This window comes from Schistocerca nitens, chromosome 2 (assembly GCF_023898315.1).
Source record: "Schistocerca nitens isolate TAMUIC-IGC-003100 chromosome 2, iqSchNite1.1, whole genome shotgun sequence".
NCBI classification, from domain to species: Eukaryota; Metazoa; Arthropoda; class Insecta; order Orthoptera; family Acrididae; genus Schistocerca; species Schistocerca nitens.
Window position 1 is genome coordinate 54233375 of NC_064615.1, and position 15691 is coordinate 54249065.

Sequence of the window (15691 nt, forward strand, 5' to 3'; positions counted from 1 at the left end):
TATCAAGAGAGTGACGTTTACCGTACATATCTGCTAACTACAAAAAAGGAAACAAGATGCACGCAAATAATTACAGGGGAATTAGTGTTACGGCTTCTAACGGCAGACATTCTAGCTAGATTGAGAGAAAGATGCGAGAGAAACAGACAGGTTTTACAGATGGCCGATCTTGTGTGGATTATATTTTTTACCCTAGACACATAAGTGAGAAGTTATATCTTAAAGGTCAGGAAGTACACCAAATATTTGTGAAGTTAGAAGAAGTGTATCATTCCGTACTCATCAACGGTCTTGGAAAGGGAATGACTATATAGGTGTAGAACCGCAACAAATATCCCTATCAACAGATATCCTATCAACCGTACGCAACAGTTAAAGTAGGGAGAAAGTTGAGTGGGATATTCCAAACATCGAAAGAACTTAGACAGGGCTGCAGTATTTGCGCCCCCCACCCCTGTTTAAAATATATATGCAGTACATATTATAACGGTGGAATCAGTGATGCGGAAGTGTGAGATTTCCTTTCCAGCATGTCACTATCTACTTATTATTATTTTCCGATGATAAGGCACTGGTGGCACAAAACAGAGATGATGTCAAATATATAAGGTGACTACAGATAATCGGATTTAGGTTATGACACGTTCGATATGCGAGCCAGCACTGGCGATGATGTGGCGCTGACGAATAGCGAAATTCTGCATGACCCGCTGAAGTGTGGGAACATGGATTCTGTCGATGACCTCCTGAATGGCTGTTTTCAGCTCAGCAGTGGTTTTGGGGTTATTTCTGTACACCTTGTCTTTAATACAGCCCAACAAAAAGGAGTTGCATGTGTTCAGATCCGGAGAATATGGCGGCCAATCGAGGCCCATGCCAGTGGCATCTTGGATTCCCAGAGGCAGAATGCGGTCCCAAAAGTGCTCCTCCAGGACATCAAACACTCGCCTGCTTCGATGGGGTTGAGCCCCGTCTTGCATGAAACACATCTTGTCGAAATCAGGGTTACTTTGGATAATAGTGATGAAATCATCTTCCAAAACCGTCACGTACCGTCCGGTAGACACCGTACCATCAAGGAATATCGCACCGATTATTCCGTGACTGGACTTTGTGCACCATACAGTCACCCGTTGAGGGTGAAGAGATCTCTCGATAGCGAAATGCGGATTCTCAGTCCCCAAATGCACGAATTTTGCTTATTGAAGAACCCACCTAAATGAAAGTGGACTTCGTCGCTAAACCAAACCATGCATGCACATACTAATTCCTATCATGCCCCTCGGCCAACGGTGTAGTTTCAACGTCCTAACGCAAACCATTCAGAAGCTATAATGATTTTATTTCATGTAGTTCAATAATTCTCACAATGTATGATAAAGAAGTTGATGGAAGAATATGAACGAGGCAGTCTTTGAATAAATATGAGGAAACAGAACATCTAATAGTGAGAGGAGCCACATTTCTCTGGAAGCTGCAAATCAGATGTGTAACTCATAATCTAGCAGGCAAGAGGAACAGTTAAAATGCTAAATGGAGTTCTATAGAGCCCGGCAGCATCAAAAGAAACACAGCGGATTCTGAAAATAGAAACAGAAAGTATACTAACAACCAGTGCAGAAGGCTGGACCCTGTGCAAGAAGCAGAGTGCAGCCACTAGAGATGAATGTAATAAGGAGAGCAGACAGGATGTCCAGGACAGAAAGGAGAGGAAATGAGGAAATTACAGAGATAATGGATACAGCACAACCAGTCATGCAAAGTATTGAGAATAGAGTTCTTCAATGGTATAGTCATCTACGGCGAATAGAGCACGAACAATGGCCGAAAGTAGTGATGGAATAGTCGCCGCCAAGAAGAAGGAGGCTTGAATCTGCAATATGAACATGGAAAGTGGAAGTAATTACAATGACGAGGAATAGAGATCTGAAAGAGGAAGGCTGCCATCATCGTGAAAGCTGGCGAATGGGAATACAGGGCGACTGCTGAAGAATGGAGAAGCCGTTAAAAGTAGTAAAAGTAAGTAACTAGGAACTCGCCCTGGTTTCGTGTCGGCAACACTGTTATGTGCAACCAGAGAACTTGTCTGGCATAGTCATAATAAATTATATACAAAACCTTCCGCATGAATCACTGAAACCAATGAAACCAAGGAATGAAGAAGAAGCCATGGAAAGTTTTAAATCCATGGTTTTTCTGTTATACGTGGGAAACCTATCGTCAAAAATGGGATCGATCCTCAGCAAACAGAAGGTGAAAGTGAATTTTCATCCTCCACAGACGACAGCACCAATCCTGGTTTCCGTTAAAGATGATTTTGCGCTTTGGATGCTTGGGGCTTACAAGATCCGCTGTGAGAGGGGCCGTTCATACACAGGACAGACGACACGTGCAGTCCATCAGTCCATAAGAGATGCACACAGCACCGCGGGTACACCCGGCTGTTGAAACGTAATAAATCGCGGTGGTAGAGCACTGTATTGACACTGGGCACTCTGTGGTGTACGATAACTTCGAAATTTTAGCCTCGACTTCATCTTTCTGGAATTCTGTAGTAAAAGAAGCAATTGAAATTCGGATGGTGACGAAGTTAAATAATAGAGATAGAGGTTTCAACTTGGACAAATCATGGTCAAAATGGTTCAAATGGCTCTGATCACTATGGGACATAACATCTGAGGTCATCAGTCCCATAGAACTTAGAACTACTTACACCTAACTAACCTAAGGACATCACACACATCCATCCCCGAGGCAGGATTCGAACCTGCGACTGTAGCGGTCTTGCGGTTCCAGACAAATCATGGAATCGGACACTTTCTGTAATAAATTCACAAAGACGTTCGCGGTGATACCGTGTGGATCGACTGTGCAACCGTAGATCTAATTTGACGCATATGTTGCACCTCTTTGCTGCCGATCAACGTCGGGTGCCGTGTGTATCTGTGGCCGCATGCGCAGTGGCGGGGTCCGCGGGCTTAAAATGACGGAGCAAGTGCTGAAGCGACAACCACCCAGTTCACTCCGAAGATGGCAGGTCGACATGCAGCCCAAATACTAGAAGAAGGACTGAAATTTATGCGGTTGCACGCCAGAAATTTTATGGAACTATCATTGCTCCGCGAAAATATGAAGATACACAATGTGTTAACTATTTGACGTTAACATATAAGTGAGCAAAAATTTTAAAACGTTTTGAAATTAAGTTGGTTGGAATTCACTTAGTGCTCTCACTAACGAAACATTTGGTGAGTATAGTCTGGGTAATTAGCGTTGCGTTAGAAGCAAAATGTAGTTTCTCACACATCTCAGTGTTTATGGGGTCACATCTCCTGAACTAATTTTTGCAGGTTGATCTAGTGGTATAGGCCTATGTACATACTGTGTTGCGAATAGAATTAGTAGTAATGAAGTACTACATCTTTTTCTGGCGCTGGGCATTTTAGTACTACACAAACAGAGAACCTTTAAAAAAGTTTCATAAACCTTTGATATTACATGTGAAGTCTCTGTATTTGAATGCGATGAGTTAAGCTCTCTCACGATATATACACAGCTTCTAACAGCATCAGCTGCCCTATTGTGTTGATCCCTAACCTAAGATTATATTTCTTAATGAGCAGATTGGGACAACGTTTTGAATTTTTAAATTCATTCGATAATTACTCGAAAAAATTTTTGTTACCCCTGGAAGCTGTTACTAAGACTACCTACATCTGAACCTTGAACCACGAATCATGAACCATCAGCCGTTTAAAACATAGCATCATCACATCACCTTATCCATAGGGTGATTCTTTTGCATTAAGTTTAGGAAAAGGAACGATGGAAGACTGAAGTGTAACGTCCCGTCGAGAATGAGGTCATTAGAGAAGGAGCACATGCTTGGGCTGTTTTCTTAAGGATGAGGAACAAGATCAGCTTCTCATTTTTTTAAACGAACCATACCTGCCTTTTCCTGAAGAGATTTCGGGAAATCTCGGAAAACCTGGATCTGGCTGAGCGGACGCGGATCTAAACCATCGTCCTCCAGAATGCGAGTCCATTGTGCTTAGCCACTGGGCGAAGGAGCGAAGCCTCCCAACGTCATAAAAATAGGGCCCTAGTCTGCAGGACTGTGCAGAGTCCGCCTGAGGAACATGACCCAAGCCTCTCGGCGTCATGGAAGGAACCGAGTGAGCACATTCAAAGCCGGTAGTAACACACATTCTTCTAGTCGAAGCTGTTAAACATTTAGCTGTCGTAAGTAACAAGGAAAAGCGACTCTGATTATCCTACACGTTGAGATCAAAAATGAGCCTGTATTGATTAAAAATGAATTATTGGTTTTTGTACAACCTCGCTTAGCGTTACTCAGGCTGCACCACAAGGAGGCGAGCTGTTTCACATCGCAAAAATATTTGCAAATTTACACTTCTTATTTTTTAATATATTTACAAACTTACTGTCATACTAGACTACAATGTACGCCCATCATTAATACTGGCAATATTTTTCATTTTAGTTTGTGTTTCCAGGTTGTACTTGATAGGAAGTTGATTTCACATACTGATTTTTGTAGAATTTTCGCCTAGCTTCGTAAATTGATTGACGAAAGTTGCCGACATCTTTTATGGTTACCTCTTCAACGTGCTCTACTTTCAGTTGATTGTCTCTCACATATACCCTCTGTAGCTTTCCTCTTCAGGTCATAAACTATTTTCTGCCTCCGCATTTTATCATCTGATGTTTCTGCGTGGTTGTGGTAGTCTTAACTTAGAGCACATCGATGTCTCCAACGAAGGCTGTTTCAACTTTTGCAGTTCTTGATGTTGCACATCCATCGCGCTACATCACCTACTAGCAGTTTAGGAATCCGAAAGCGTAACCTTTCCGAAGTCGCAGTTCCTCTTCCGTTATACTCACAGTAACTACAACAGCGTCGGCAGACATGTTCACTATGTAGCGATCTGCCGTAAGACTGAAACCTGAGCTCACAATTTACTACTACGAGGAAGCACGGAGGCCTCGGAGCTACTTTCTGCAGGTACTTAGATTTGGTCGGGAGACATGGGTCCCGCTACCTTCTAAGCCTACCTGCTTGCGGGAGGTTTGGGTCCTGTGCCCTAACCACGGCGCCTTCTCGCTCACTCGTTAAATGTAGGCTAAGCCATTAGTTATCATTATAAGTATAAACTAGTTGTTACTCGTGCCTACGGTCGCATATTTGTAGTGTTGGGGATTAAGTAAGCTACTGTATGTGTAATAATGTCAGATGGCTACACGTGTCTGTCTGTTTGGGTAACCAACGCTCGGGAAATTCTGCCCACTCTCCCCAGTCCTAAGCTGTTCCAGCGCACGAGGTGTTGTGCAGTGGTACAATGTTGCAGGTACATTCAGTGGTATATGTGAACACTGTCTGCAAAAGTGTCACGAAGATAGTACTACAAATGGTTCAAATGGCTCTGAGCACTATGGGACTTAACATTTGTGGTCATTAGTCCCCTAGAACTTAGAACTACTTAAACCTAACTAACCTAAGGACATCACACACATCCATGCCCGAGGCAGGATTCGAACCTGCGACCGTAGCGGTCGCACGGCTCCGGACTGAGCGCCTAGAACCGCTAGACCACCGCGGCCGGCAGTTAGTACTACAGAAGTAATAAATTAAACATCAGGGAGTTTTACTTTATGAAAAGCGAAAATACAGGAAGCGATAAACTTATTTTCATTTCATCAATTTGTTGTTGGGTCTAAGAGAGAAAAATTTTCGTAAACGTTTGAAATTGTGTCTAAACTTTATTGTAAGTCAGCAACCGCTCTTGTTCACAAATACTGGTTGAATAAAGCGTCGTGGCCTACACTTCCTTTTCACCCCCAGCCTTACCCCTCTGACAGGTAGGTGGTACTTAGCCCGAAGGTGATTCCTTCCAGACAGCAAGTGATTTGTGTACCAAGTGCGTTGAAAACGATCCAACGCTGAAACTACCAGTGAAAACCCTGCAAGACTCCGTCTACGGTAGTAGTTTTGGAAATTAGCGTGTTCACGCAGATAAACAACCAGAAAGTTTTAATGAAACTATCAACCAGGAAATGTTTTTTTCTCCTCTGAATGCGCGCTGTACGAGATCGGAATAATAGAGAATTGTGAAGGTGTTTCGATGAACCCTCTCCCAGACACTTAAATGTGATTTGCAGAGTACCCATGTAGATGCGACTTCGATGAACTAAAGTTCATATGGTGCCCCTAATTACGCTCAGGTTACCTACGAAAACCCAATGAAAATTCGTCTAGTAATTTGGATAATAGTGTGTTCAAAGATTGACAGAAATGACAATTTCATACAGTTATTATCAGTATAGATAATATAATCACCAAATATAACGATGAATGAAAAAGGAAGGAGGGAGAAGCAGACATTTATATAACACTACAGCCAAGCTGCTACCCTACTTTTGGGCGAAGTTAAGAGTTCAACTACTCCGAAGATCTTGAACAGTGCCCTCTGTTCCTCTCGTAGATAGACCACTCCAGTATACCTGCAACGTTAATTTGGAACTAAAAGTGACACACCTAGTTTTAGTAAGTTATACACCATAGACTGCGTAGAGTTTTTATGTGGTAACTAAAATGAGTGGCCAAAAGTAGCGTGAAGGTTTGTTCCATCTGAAGAAGTACCGTATATGACGCCCGAATGTTGTGGTTAGATGAGACATATTGTGCGATTGCAGACATGATACGTGAGAAGTCTGTTACAGATTGTGTGTAGCGAAAATTGTCTCATGGTGCATTGGCGGCATGTGGTGTGGTGCGATGAATCCTGGTTAACTGGTAGGCGCATGAGACTGTGACCTATTCTCCATGAAGCTATGGATCCTGTGTGTCAACACGAGTGCTTGCCTCAGTTACGGTGTGGACTGTGTTCACGTGGTCGCTGCAGGGACCAGAGCAGATGTTCATCTGCGTCTCTTTCGGAATGTATCGCGATGGAGGGGCCATGCCTATACAGGGCAATAAGCCATTGACCGCTATTTGGTTGCTTGCATGTAGCTTTTGAACAGTCCAATGATTTCTCTAAAATGTTATGTCCCTCTACATCATCCATATACTCAATCGAGGACGTTTGGCGAGCCGTCGATATCCTTGAACGCTCCATGAACTCAAAATCTTTACACAAGAATAATAATAGGTAGTACTGCAAGTTTTGTGGATATCCCCAGAAGATTCCAGCATATCGATAAGACCGCTCCTCGATGGGTTACAGCAGTTTCGAAGACCCGAAGATTCGCGGTAGAGCGACATGCTATTAATATCATATCCTGCCCCTTTCATGAATTTTTGTCACTCAGTATAATTAATTCAGTCAAAGTATGATGTTAGAAAACTGTGTGTCTTGAAGCTCGTTTCAAGACATTTCAAACATGTTTCGGGTTATTAATGCCAAAATGCAAATCACATGTATAGCTCTTATATTTGTGTAAGCTAACATTTTTTTAAAAAACTACACTGAAGAGCCAAAGAAACTGGTACACCTGTCTAAAATCATGTAGGGCCCCCGGCGAGCAGGCAGAAGTGGCGCAAGACGACGTGGCATGGACTCGACTAATGTCTGAAGTAGTGCTGGAAGGAACTGACACCATGAGTCATGTAGGGTAAGAGTACGAAAGGGTGGAGATCTCTTGGGAGTTTCGTGGCCAAAGGAAGCGTATGAATACGGGTGTTCCTGGAGCCACTCTGTAGCAATTCTGAACGTATAGGGTTTCGCATTGTCCTGCTGAAATTGCCTAAGTCCGTCGCAATGCACAATGGATATGAATGGATGCAGGTGATCACACAGGATGCGTATGTGCGTGTCATCAGTCAGAGTCGTGTCTAAACGTACCAGGGGTTCCATATCACTCCCACTGCACACGCCTCCACAGAGCCTCCACCATCTTGAACAGTCCCCTGCTGAGATGCAGGGTCCATGGATTCATGGGGTCGTCTCCATATCCGTACACGTACATCCTCTCGATGCAATTTGAAACGAAACGCGTCCGACCAGGCAACGTGTTTCCAGTCGTCAACAGTCCAATGTCGATGTTGACGGGCCCGGACGGGGCTTAAAGCTTTGTGTCGTGCAGTCATGAAGGGTGCAGGAGTGGACATTCAGCTCCGAAAACCCATATTAATGATGTTTCGTAGAATGGTTCGCACGCTGACACTTGTTGATGGCGCAGCACTGAAATCTGCTGCAGTTTGCGGAAGGGTTGCACTTCTGTCACGTTGAACGATTCTCTTCAGTCGCCGTTGGTCCTGTTCTTGCAGGATCTTTTTCCGGCCGCAGCAGTGTCAGAGATTTGATGTTTTACCGCATTTCTGATATTCACGGTACACTCGTGAAATGGTCGTGCGGGAAAATCCCCACTTCATCGCTACCTCGGAGATGCTGTGTCCCATCGCTAGCGCGCCGACGATAACACCATGTTCAAACTTCCTTAAATCTTAATAACCTGCCATTGTAGCTGCGGTAAGCAATCTAATGACTGCGCCAGACACTTTCTGTCTTATGTAGGCGTTGCCGATGGCGGCACAGTATTCTGCCTGTTTACATATCTCTGTACTTGAATACGCATGCCTATACCAGTTTATTTGGCGCGTCCTAGCCCACAATGCCGTACGCTCATTTCCATTTGGCGCCTCAGTGTGTATTCCAAGTGAATGTTAACTACAAATGCGTTTGCAGTTACATTTATACCAGATACGTAATGTCAACTTCTCTAACGAATTCCCTCCGCAATCGTACGTTCCTTCTGATTAACGTATCAAGACAAATTCCGATAATATTCCTTTTCGTGTACAACCAAATTTAGTCCTTATTATAGGTGTATTTTGAAATGGGAATAGAACCCAGAACCTTAACGCAGTTTTATTCTAAGAAAAGTTTTGTGAGACTGTGCACTCTTCAGTTTAGAAGCAGCGTCTTGGAGTCGATACGTTGTTCTCCTTGAGACTTTTTCTTTCATGAGAGAACATACAGTAAGCCACTGAAGGGAACCGCTGTGGAAACACAACATTAAGAACGATGTGCTGGTTGAAAGAATCCGAGATGTACGCCTGAACAACACAGTCATTAAGAGTAGTGGACTCGTAAGACGAACAGCCAGAGCCGATTTCCCTACCAAAACATAGTGAACATATACCGTCCCCTGAAAAACGTTCAATAAAAGTTTTGAAGCAAGTTTTACCCTGATTTTTAGACAATTTACAGGCGTGGTACGCTGATAACGTAATACCTCTTGTAAATTCTAACTACAACAGTAGCGTTTTCACAAGTGCAAAGAGGGGAACCTTTGCAAGACAATGTATTTACCGTCTTTATATTAGGAAATTAAACACTAAGAACATGAACTTTCAAACCCTATTTATGTTGAAGAGGCTAATCTGATAATGGTCTTCCGAAGTGCATCAGTAAACTGCACTCATCTAATACACTCCTGGAAATGGAAAAAAGAACACATTGACACCGGTGTGTCAGACCCACCATACTTGCTCCGGACACTGCGAGAGGGCTGTACAAGCAATGATCACACGCACGGCACAGCGGACACACCAGGAACCGCGGTGTTGGCCGTCGAATGGCGCTAGCTGCGCAGCATTTGTGCACCGCCGCCGTCAGTGTCAGCCAGTTTGCCGTGGCATACGGAGCTCCATCGCAGTCTTTAACATTGGTAGCATGCCGCGACAGCGTGGACGTGAACCGTATGTGCAGTTGACGGACTTTGAGCGAGGACGTATAGTGGGCATGCGGGAGGCCGGGTGGACGTACCGCCGAATTGCTCAACACGTGGGGCGTGAGGTCTCCACAGTACATCGATGTTGTCGCCAGTGGTCGGCGGAAGGTGCACGTGCCCGTCGACCTAGGACCGGACCGCAGCGACGCACGGATGCACGCCAAGACCGTAGGATCCTACGCAGTGCCTTAGGGGACCGCACCGCCACTTCCCAGCAAATTAGGGACACTGTTGCTCCTGGGGTATCGGCGAGGACCATTCGCAACCGTCTCCATGAAGCTGGGCTACGGTCCCGCACACCGTTAGGCCGTCTTCCGCTCACGCCCCAACATCGTGCAGCCCGCCTCCAGTGGTGTCGCGACAGGCGTGAATGGAGGGACGAATGGAGACGTGTCGTCTTCAGCGATGAGAGTCGCTTCTGCCTTGGTGCCAATGATGGTCGTATGCGTGTTTGGCGCCGTGCAGGTGAGCGCCACAATCAGGACTGCATACGACCGAGGCACACAGGGCCAACACCCGGCATCATGGTGTGGGGAGCGATCTCCTACACTGGCCGTACACCTCTGGTGATCGTCGAGGGGACACTGAATCGTGCACGGTACATCCAAACCGTCATCGAACCCATCGTTCTACCATTCCTAGACCGGCAAGGGAACTTGCTGTTCCAACAGGACAATGCACGTCCGCATGTATCCCGTGCCACCCAACGTGCTCTAGAAGGTGTAAGTCAACTACCCTGGCCAGCAAGATCTCCGGATCTGTCCCCCATTGAGCATGTTTGGGACTGGATGAAGCGTCGTCTCACGCGGTCTGCACGTCCAGCACGAACGCTGGTCCAACTGAGGCGCCAGGTGTAAATGGCATGGCATGCCGTTCCACAGGACTACATCCAGCATCTCTACGATCGTCTCCATGGGAGAATAGCAGCCTGCATTGCTGCGAAAGGTGGATATACACTGTACTAGTGCCGACATTGTGCATGCTCTGTTGCCTGTGTCTATGTGCCTGTGGTTCTGTCAGTGTGATCATGTGATGTATCTGACCCCAGGAATGTGTCAATAAAGTTTCCCCTTCCTGGAACAATGAATTCACGGTGTTCTTATTTCAATTTCCAGGAGTGTAGATGTAAATGGTACAAAAGACGGTAGAAGAATGCGTGACGAAGTAAATCAAGCGCATTTCTTAGTGAACCGAAAGATCATGGAGGAACACAGTTCTGGAGGAAAATGTGTTTGCAAGTTCGGGCAAAGGAAGCCTTTTAATGCAATGAAAAGGCGAAGGAAACTTGTGGTTGAAAGATATTATCATCTTCCAAATTATTTTGTACGAGATGTGGGCGATCACAAGTATTTTCAGTAACTCACAACTGCCAGTAACGCCTCTATAGAAGGTGATCAGGAATTGATACAATTAGTTCGTTCTTTCTGTTTTTAACTGACAGAGAGAGAGAGGGTTAGAGATTTTAATTGCCACCATTGTTCACGAATGAAGTAACTCAGTGTAATTGGTTACATTGTTTTAACAACAAAGGACGACTGCTTTTCATTACAGTTTGAACAGATACGCGAAATGAGAACTCACTTTGCGTTTTGTGTTAATATTTGAAAGCTACTTTCCTAAATATTCATCCGAAAGCTCTATAAAAACTATAAGTAGGCTGTGGATAACTAGGAGAATTAAAATTTCATGTAAAAGGAAGAAGGAAATTCATATACAGGCCAGAGGAAGTCAAGACCAGACATTGCATTTTACAAAAAATGCTGTAGTATTTTAAAGAAAGTCACTAAAATGTCCAGAAGTATGGACGTACTGACTGAAAAAAATAACACAGATAATAACATTAAAACTATATGGGATGTTGCCAAATGGTGAGACAGTACAGTTAGTCAGTGTACAGGACGCCATAACAATTACGCTCAACGACAGTGCTGTGACTGTTATTTCACAAGTTGCGAGCACTTTAACAATCACTTTTTAAATGTAGTGCCAAAAATAGGACCAAATGGTTCACTTGAAGGAGCAAGAGAATGTAATAAAAATGTTATCCCACAAAGCTTTAAGCAACTAGAAGTGACACCAACATCCTTCAATGCAAGTAACACAAAATACTAATGTTTTGTTGATGGACTTTTTAACAGAATTATGAGAAGTTGTTGAAACTCAGTAAGTAGTGACCGTCATGATACATATCACTGGCACATGGACTTTTTACAGACAGTTTACAATTTGAAATTGTTAAGCCTCTTCTTAAGAAATGTGACCAAAAAAACTTAAACAATTATCATCCAGTTTTGTTACTGACATCTTTTTCTAAAATAATCGAAAAAGTAATGTACTGAAGAGTAGTCTCACACTTAAGTAGAAACAATGTAGTTAGCATATCACAATTCGATCCCAGAAGAGTTACTTGAGTGAAAATTGTATTTATAAGTTCATTCATCAAATAGGTCGAGCTTTAAATAATAAAATATCGACAATTGTTATTTTTTGTGATCCTGCCAAAGCGTTTGAATGTGTGGATTACGTTACTCTTTTAGAAACACTGAAATTTTATGGAATTGATTGTTTTTCACACAGCTGGTTTGAACCATACTTAACAAATAGAGTACAAAAAGTTTTGCTGAATAATAGAACCAATGTCAGAAGGGTAGAAAATTTTAGTGACTGGGGAGAAGTCACAAAGTGAGTCTCACATCGTTCAATTTTGATTCCACTCTCATTCTTCATATATATGAATGACCTCACACATAACATTCAATAAGTAGAATTAGAATTTTAGGCAGATGATGTAGTGTTATAATAAATCCCATTACAGAGAAAGCAACAAAGAGACAATAAATGATACCTCCCAAAGAATTGAAGGGCTTATTTCAATAATGGAACAAATCCATTTTTGTTCATTTTGAGATACAGAGTCCAAAAGTTAAATGAGTGCTGAAAAATCTGCAGTTGAGATACCACAAATATTCAAGTATATATATATATATATATATATATATATATATATATATATATATATATGTGTGTGTGTGTGTGTGTGTGTGTGTGTGTGTGTGTATATATACTTGAATATTTTATATATACTTGAATATTTCTGTTATCTCAACTGCAGATTTTTCAACACTCATTTAACTTTAGGACTGTATCTCAGAACGGACATAAATGGACTTGTACCAGTATTGAAATAAGCCGTTCAATTATAAGGTGTGACTCATAAAATGAATTCACCCTATTTTTTGGAAAAAAAACTAAATTAAGTTCTGTACAACAAATAGTCATACCAAGAATACATGTAGCACATAAGTGGAGGGCAATAACTAGTGTAGAATGCTGCAAACTTTTCGGTGTGTATGTTGATAGGAACTTGAAGTTGAGAGCTAATTACTGATGTTCTCAAACAATTAACTTAAGTTACCATTGTTCTTCATATAATTGGTAATATTAGAAACAAACGAATCAACCTCGTGGCATACTTCGCACATAACCTCACTATAATATCTCACAGAGTAATTTTATGGGGTAAATCATCATGTAGAAGGAAAGTTTCTCTTGCACAAAATCGAACAATGAGAATAACATGTGGAGTTCACCCACGAACGTCAACGAGCTATGCATTTTAACTGTGCCGTCACAGTGCATGTATTCGCTAATGAAATAAGTTATAAATAATTAATCACAATTTGAGAACAGCAGCGATGTCCATACCTTCAACACTACAGGGGGAAAATGACCTTTAGTAGCCATTATTTAAGCTGTCGGGGGCTCAGAAAGGAGTTCAATGTGCAGCAACAAAAATTTTTGATCATTTGCCCAATACTATAAAATGGCTGACAGGTAGCAAAGCAATCTTAAAATCATTTTTCCTAGACAACATTGAAGAATTTCTACCTGAAACTAAAAACCAGTAAGACAAATCAAAAGACAAAAGAATGTTGTTTATAAGTGGCGTTGCACGAATAGAACTAAAAAAGAATGTGCGCATTGATGTTAACACTGATCATGTATACGTATCCTGTAAACTGACTCGTTCCACATCGTTTCAATAAAAGAATCATTGAAATGATATATGAAGATGAAACTAACTAACTATACATATGCGACAGAAGTAATACGATCTGACACAAGCGAAAATGATACGGAGGTAATGTGCAGATTAGGACAAGAGCGTTCGGTGACTTCACCCAAGCACGTGGAACAGCATGAGGAAGCAGCTGATCTGCATTGTCCGTCTGGAAACGAGGACCAGAAGTCGGTATCACACAAGGCAGGGCAAGTGGGGCTTTTTAATTACCCATATTATCTTGAAACGAACTTAAGGCGATGATCACCTGATTGGCTCTCGCAGTCCACGAAGTTCTTGAACTCCAAGGGACATGCCAAGCACAGCCACCCAGAGGTGACTGTCGCATACCGCCAGGCAGCGCTGCCTGTCAGAAGTGTTGCAATATGGCGAGAAAACAAAAGACTGGCATGTGGTGTGTTTGTACTCGCGTGCCGAGAGACAGCGCCGAAACCTTTCATTTCTCCCTCTATCGTCTTAAATTATCATGTACAATGTTTTTCGTTTCCTTCATGACGGCCGACATTTCAACAACTGCTTCATTAGTTCTTCATTGTCTCTCACAAGAATATTTTGCTTCAAATAAATAATCAGTAGACATTCAGCCTTAGTTTCTTAGAGTTTAATCTTGTGTTTTGTAAGTGTATATTCAATTAATCGGTAGCGCAATAGCTGTTTGTTTTCAGACTACTGAACGTTGTAATCAGCGTACTTAGCCTCTCACGTGATGCTGTCTACCGCCTGTGACACATCTCCAGGGAATCAGGTTGCGTATGCCGGCCGAAGTGGCCGCGCGGTTCTGGCGCTGCAGTCTGGAACCGCGAGACCGCTACAGTCGCAGGTTCGAATCCTGCCTCGGGCATGGATGTGTGTGATGTCCTTAGGTTGGTTAGGTTTAACTAGTTCTAAGTTCTAGGGGACTAATGACCTCAGCAGTTGAGTCCCATAGTGCTCAGAGCCATTTGAACCATCAAGTTGCGTATTTTGCTTTTCTTGTGTTTTCTTATTAGTTATTAAAGTGTTTGCGTGTTTTGGTGTTTACGGAGTTTAGTTTCGGTTTTTTGTTAGCTGTAAGCGTAAATTCAGGCAGTATGTAGCTTAGATGTAATTTCTTCTGATCATCCAGCTACATAGTTCTTTGAGGTACCTACGTTCTTTCGTTATACGTCAGGAGGGTAACAAGTTGCTGCCCTAGGTATCTGCCAGATTCTACATCTATATCTACATGGATACTCTGCAAATCACATTCAAGTGCCTGGCAGAGGGTTCATCGAACCACCTTCACAATTCTCTTTTATTCCAATATCGTATAGAGCACGGGAAGAATGAACACCTATATCTTTCCGTACGAGCTCTGATTTCCCTTATTTTATCGTGGTGATCGTTCCTCCCTATGTAGGTCGGTGTCAACAAAATATTTTCGCGTTCTGAGGAGAAAGTTGGTGATTGGAATTTCGTGAGAAGATTCCGTCGCAACGAAAAACGCCTTTCTTTTAATGATTTCCAGCCCAAATCCTGTATCATTTCTGTGACACTCTCTCCCATATTTCGCGCTAATACAAAACGCACTGCCTTTCTCTGAACTTTTTCGATGTACTCCGTCAGACCTATCTGGTAAGGATCCCACACCGCGCAGCAGTATTCTAAAAGAGGAAGGACAAGCGTACTGTAGGCAGTCTCCTTAGTAGGTCTGTTACATTTTCTGTGTGTCATGCCAATAAAACGCAGTCTTTCGTTAGCCTTCCCCACAACGCTTTCTATGTGTTCTTTCTAATTTAAGTTGTACGTAATTGTAACACCTAGGTATTTAGTTGAATTTACGGCTTTTAGATTAGACTGATTTATCGTGTAACCGAAGTTTAACAAGTTCCTTTT